Genomic DNA, 6,598 nt, shown 5'->3' with positions numbered 1-6,598 from the left:
GCAGGAAGCTGAGCTGTGTATGGATGACTTTCTCTCCTTGAGGAACTCTGCTTGCTGGAATAGTATTTTTAGACTTGCAGAAAGTAGCAAGGGTTGGCTGTCTACTTTGGATGACCAGCAACAACATTTAATCTTTCACCTTGCTAAGCAGAGTTGCATTGATAGCATATTAATATATTAACTCTCCTTAAAATAGAGAAGCATCCATTCCCTCTGGAGTATGCTGCACCTGATTCTGTCAGTCAGGAGCAAGTAAAATATATGTTGACAGACCAATTTGAGAGGCTTTGTGTGCTGATACAACTGTAAAGCTTCAGTGTGCAGAAAATGACTGTTGGGTTTTCATCAGATTTAGGTTGGTATCTGTTCTCTGCCCCTTTTTCTGAAAGTCAGCATTTAAGCAATTATTTCTCATTTTGTTCCCAGCTGATGCTTTGGAATAATAGGGAGCTCTATAAGGGTTCATGTAATTACAGTTTTTGCATTTCTCAGTGCTCTGTTAAAAAGCAGAATTCCTGCTTTCAAGACAATGGCAGATAATGTTGTGATTTCCTTCTGTCACTGTAGGATGCCTGTCTTGTACCACCTGTTTCTCTGGCGTATTAAATCTTTGAATTGATGTCTAAATATAAAAAACTGTCCCATTGCACTTTGAATTTGGGCATTTAGAAGACTAAAATGAAATGGTAGCTTGATGTGATAACTACTTGCTGCTTGCTGTGATGTCTTGTAGTTGGTCTCTGCAATTGGTTTAGAGGTGTAGTGCAGAGTTGCACATAAGGATGTGTACTGCCAAAAACTTGCAAACTAGTAAACAGAGGTCATAGTCTTAAAGGTACAGTGTGTGCCTACTTTAAAGGTGGGGGTTTAATATAGTGATACAGCTTTAATTTGTTTTACTGGTGTTCTACTGTTTCTTTCTGAAGAAAGTAAAATTCTGTGCAACTTTGAGGAATGTTTTACCTTCTATAAAGATACTACTTTATTTTTTCCAGAAGACTCTCAGAAATGCCAGATCAGGTTAATAACAAAAAGCTTGTTTGAGCACATTTCTGCAGACTTCTACCCTGACAGTATGTGACGTGTTGGCCTAAGGCATAGGACATGAGCAGTGTAGTTTTGGAAAGCACTGCTGTTCCCAAGGTGCATTTTTCTCTGGAGATAGACATTTACCAATATCAGCTGCAGCAAGATGTCAGGAGTGGCTTCTCTATGATAATAGTCATGGTGTTAGCATTCGGTGCTGTCCGTTGTGTTCTGTAAGGAAGAACTGGTCAGACTGGAAGTCATCTCTCTCTATCTGGGAATTTGCCACACTAGTAGATAGTAGTTCTATTTGTGGAAGCAGGAAACTCAGCTGCAAGAACTGGGAAGCGGGATATTAACAGCACCAGCCACTCTTGACAGGTAAAAATTTCTGCTGCTTTTTCTCTTGTTCTTGAGTTTATATTAGGTAGGAACAAATTTCCATTCTGGACCAATGGCTATAAATTTCATCTTGCAATTGGTTCAGGTGTGACTCGCTCGTTAGTGAAATGTCCAGTTCATGGTCCTGTACTGGAGAAGAAGAAACATCAGTATTGTTGGTGAAGGCCCACAGCTGTGGCAGTGGGCCTTCAAGCTGTTTCTTTTGCTGTGTCTCCTTGCTGCAGCACAGGAAGCCATGCACCTCTAAGGTGAGATTGACAGGTACTGGATCTCTAGAGGCCTTGGACTGCTGAAAGTCCAAGCTGTTGGAGTCTGAGGACAATGGGTTATCTATGCTCACTGTGCAAGAATGAGATAGCCCCAGGAAAATAGGAATGCAGGTAGTCAGAAATCGGAATATCAAAGTCTTGGTTTGGAGGGGTCAGAGGCAAGAGATACCTAGGCTTTCTAGGGGTTTGTGTTAGGGGGTCTATAGAAATGGTTGCAGCTGCTTATCTGAACACTTCAGAGTATTGCTTGTATGGTCTGGTTGCTCTACTCTGGGTTTCGGCGCATGGCCTTCCTGGTGGTCAGAGGAATAGGTTGGTGACAAAGTGCTTTGCATCCAAATAAGGCACAGCAGGAAAAATGAGGAATGTTAACAGGGCATTAGCGCACTTGAGGCAGTTATCTTGTGAAAAGCTGCTGTTCAGTTCTCTCCTAATGCAGAGAAGGCTTTGTTCAGAAAGTGCTGTGGCCTTCCTGGATGTGTTCTGCAACTGGAAGTGGCAATGCATTTACTCTAATGTGTATTCTAAAGTAAATTTTAAAAATATTTCTGCTTTAGTCTGTTTTGTCACCTGCAAACACACAAGGCGGGGGTGGGCGGGTGGGGAGGTGCTACCAAGAAGTTCTACCGTAGTTTTTCTGAACTATGAAGATTCAAAGCTGATGATAGTTTACAGTGCCATGTGGTCTGTGTACATTTAAGTTATTAAACATCTGAAAGCTCAGGTGTGAAACCAACTAATACTTGATATTGCTGCATCTTTCTTGTTCTTTACAGCCCAGTGAATGCCTGTGTTAAAAGCTTTCTTATTTCAAACCACCGCAGTGTCACTGGTTTGAGTAAACATGGAAGAGACTCTTAAGATCTCAAGTTGCCAGCTGTGAATGCCAGAAGATAGAAGGGGCTTGCAAGAACCTGTTTTTTCAAGGACTGGAATAAAAAGATCAGAAAACTACTAGTATTTTGCCTGAAACTTCTAGTCATTCTTTCTAGAATAGTCACGATTTTAACCGCTAGATAGGGAATGGGCTTAAGGAAGTGGATTTGGAAGGCTTTCCAACTGTTAAGCCCTCAATTACACAACTTATCAGGCATTCATAGCTGAACCTTCTCAGATTCCTTTATTACAATGTGCATAGCACTTAAATGTTGTCAGAAGTTCCTCTCCGAACTGTCAAAATAGTATTCTTTAGGGATTTAGAAAGGCTGAGTGCTTGGTCTGCCATGGGTGTTTTCCAAGGACACTAAAATAACAGTATCTCAAAGTGTAATTGTAACTGGGCTTGAGGGCTGTGATCTCTTCAGTGAGGGTTCCCCACCAAAAAGAGCCCCTAATCATTAGCAGCTGCTGCAGGGCCTGTCTCTAATAATTTTATTCAGGAAGTTTTTCCTTTGAGCTATTAAGAAATATTCTGGAGGGGCTCTTTGTTGCTTGCATTGCAGTAAATCTGTGCACTGCTAAAATTTATATGTTGGCAACCACTGCATGATCTTTAACCATATAACAAAGAGCTCAGTTTTCCTCAATCTTCACATGGGTACATATGGAATGAATGATAGTAATGCAGGTTCACTATTTCCAGGAATGACTGGTGATTTTTTTTTTATACAACTAGCTGATGTCACTCTGCATTCACAGCAGGAGCACAGGCAGGTGTACTATCTGGGTGTGAAAAAGTGCAGCATGCTCTCATGGGGATGGAGTGCCACTCCAAACTTCTTTTTTCCTTACTACTACCATGAACCCAGTCGTCTTTCAACATGAGCTGTCTGGCGTGTTTCAGGATTGTACTAGGCACACATCATCTAACAGCAAGCACATTAACTGCTGTAGATATTCCCAGGTGTCCTAGGAAGGTTAAGAAAAGACACACACATACTGTTGAAATTCCCTATACTGTTATCTTTTCCTTGTTCACACCAGTTTGTACTGCAGTTCCTGACTGCAGCCTGGAAGTCCTGGGCATTGATTATGCATTGAATAGACACTTTTGTACTGTTCGAATGGGATTTGTTCTTCATGGTCTAGCAGTGATCCTGAGCACTGCTGGTTGGGGTGAAGTGCCAGCACTACCATCTCTGAGCACACCTTCAGTGAGTTAATATGCTGTGGGTAGAAGCTTGATGGAAGAGCTGTGCTTCACTCTTAGCTAGAGAAAAATACAGCCATTATTTTAAAACTGCTTAGATTCTCTTCTGTAAGGACAGAGTATTTCAGGAAACAACACAAAACTGTAGCTGAATTCAGGAATTTATACCTTCAAGCACAATTTAATTGTGCACACTGGGTAGTGTCAATTCAGTGTCCAAAATAGGTCCTTAAGCATTTTTTTTTGTTGTTCCAGTAGTGGTATTGAATTATTCAGCCAATTTAGGTCATTACAAGACATGAATATATCATGAAACTAATTTCGAGGGCCATAATCACATGCACTGCCACAAAGCTTAGAACAGTTCCTGAGGCTTGTAGAAACTTGTTTTCTGCTGTGGGTATCGCCTTCCTCCTTTTTGTTAGAGAGATTTGCAAGATGTTTTTTGTCTCTTTATGTCGGTATTGCAAGGACTGTTTGGGTTGGAAGCCCTTTTGCATCAAAGAGACATGGCATTTCTGATGTATGGTTACATCTGTACCACCTAGCTGCTTGGAGAAGAAACATCAACATGTGGATTTAGTTACTTCAGAAGGGCCCAGAGACTGTGGTGATTGCTTTTATGGGATCTGCTGCCTACCCTGTGATCAGAGATATGTGTTGTCAGTATGATGGCCCAATGTAATTATCTGATTGGAAAGGAGCAGCCTAGCAGGCAGTAGTAAATCATACTGGAGTTGCAAGATGTGTAGAAAGCAGAGGGTAGGCAGAGGTGTTTAGACAAAAAATAAACAGAACTGATAGGAGAATTTTTCAGTGCGTAGAAATAATCATGGGCCCAATTGCTACTAGGTTGCTTGAGGGCATTCCACTTAGGTGGAATTATTGTTGCAATTAAACAGTAGTCCTTGGCATTAAGCGTCTTAGGCTTTAAATCTCTTCCTTGGAGACGGTCCAGTTAATTGGAATATATGTTATTGCCTAGTTTTGTATTATTTATGCCATTGACTATAATGCAATTAAAATGAGACTTAAAAAGAAAAAAGTCTATCCAGTGATACTCAAGACATTTTTCTTTCTGCTGTTCAGCCAGGCTCCCTTTCTTCTGCTCTAGCTATTACATGCAGCAGATGCAGTATGTATCCAATGTACATCTTTTTGGTGCATCCTAGAGAATTTACATACAAAATACGTATCTGATGCTACACATACCCTTTTTCTTTATTCAGTAACACATGGAAGAATGGGTTAACTTCTTGTTGGAAGAAGTTCTTCCACCTGCTCTAAAGAGCTCTTTTTTGGTGGTTAAAATTATTATGATTTTTTGTGACTAAAAAGCAGTTGCCGTGAGGGCTGATCCATGTGAAATGTACATTTAGGGTTAAAACCCACAACAGTTTCCGTTGAAATGTGTGCTTCGATACCATAATCCTGAAGTTTTTAATTGCATGCAAGGCTTTGTCAAACTTTCAAAGCCCATTGGCTGGCTGGGATGGCAGCTGAGCTTCTGCTCTTAGTTGTTCACTTTGTGGCAATGTAGTGAGTGCTATACTGTTTTGTTGCACTTCTATTAACATAGTATTGCTGAATTTTAACTCTTACTCATGCCTTCATAGTCGTTGGCAGGGACTGATTTTCTTATTGTTGTCACTTTGTCCCTAAGCAAAATACAGGAAACATTGATAAAAAGTCGTAGTTCTTGATTGCGTTATTCATTGTTGATATTAAGGTTTACCTGAAGTAGTTTGAGTGACTAGCTGGTATTTACCCTATGAAGTGCACTGTGAGCGTGGTGCAAGACGACAGCCTGAAATGACTCACTAAAGTGATTTTGAGCGTTGTTGGCACATTGCAGTGGGAAGTCAAACAGGTTGTGCTAAGCCATCATAGGAGCTTTATTTGAAATTCATGGAATTTTTTGATCTTTACAAATCAGTTTAAGTATAGGCAGAGGTAGCACATAGTTACTAGTTCCTGTTGCAGCATATAAACATTTGGAATTGAAACTTGTATAGTGTGTTATTTTCTGCTGTATGTGTACAGGTTACTAGGTAAAAACCAAAGTAACTTTAAGTCTTGCATAGCTATGACTATAGCTATGATAGCTTCTTGTACTTGTTGAGGGGTTGCTTTGGGGATTACACAGTCATAGCGAAGAGCTCTTTCAGCATAAAACATGTAAGCAGTGTTCTCACAAACAATCAAAATGGGGTTTTTTTACATCTGGGTTCATTGAAACACAAGTCAATCATGCGACTGTCTCATGCCTTAGTAAACAGTCCAGCTGCAGAACAACGTAAAAGCAAGATCTTGTTGAAAAACAGATAGATGCTTTTGCATGAACTAGATTTTTCTGAATAAGTACAAAAGGAAAGATGTTATCTCACAATGGTATTTGATGTACTTAGTTGAAAAGTACTGTTTTTACAGTGTTGACAAATGCACATACTGTAACTGTTGTCAAACCCATCCTGTAGGAAGAGCAATAAAGCATTCATTCGGAAGCATTAATCATTAGAAATACATGCCTATATTCTTTTGTTTTGCCAGTAAGTTCTTTTCATTAGTGAAAACTTGACATTTTCAGTATCAGTCTTTTTTTTTCCCTTTCTTCTTTTTACTCATTCAGTGCTTAAGAAAACAGTGAAGCTTGCAACCACTGGCTTTTTAGATTTCTTGAAGAAATCTAAAGAAGAAATCTTCTCTTCTGTGAGAAGCAAGTAGCCTGGAGAGTGGAGACAGAGGTAAAAAGTACCTACCTCCTAAAGGGGTATGTGCTAACTGATTGTGAAAGAAGCGAAAATGAACAGGC

This window comes from Buceros rhinoceros, unplaced genomic scaffold (genome assembly GCF_000710305.1).
Source record: "Buceros rhinoceros silvestris isolate BGI_N320 unplaced genomic scaffold, ASM71030v1 scaffold14344, whole genome shotgun sequence".
Classification (NCBI taxonomy): Eukaryota; Metazoa; Chordata; class Aves; order Bucerotiformes; family Bucerotidae; genus Buceros; species Buceros rhinoceros.
Note: the sequence above shows the minus strand (reverse complement) of the source record.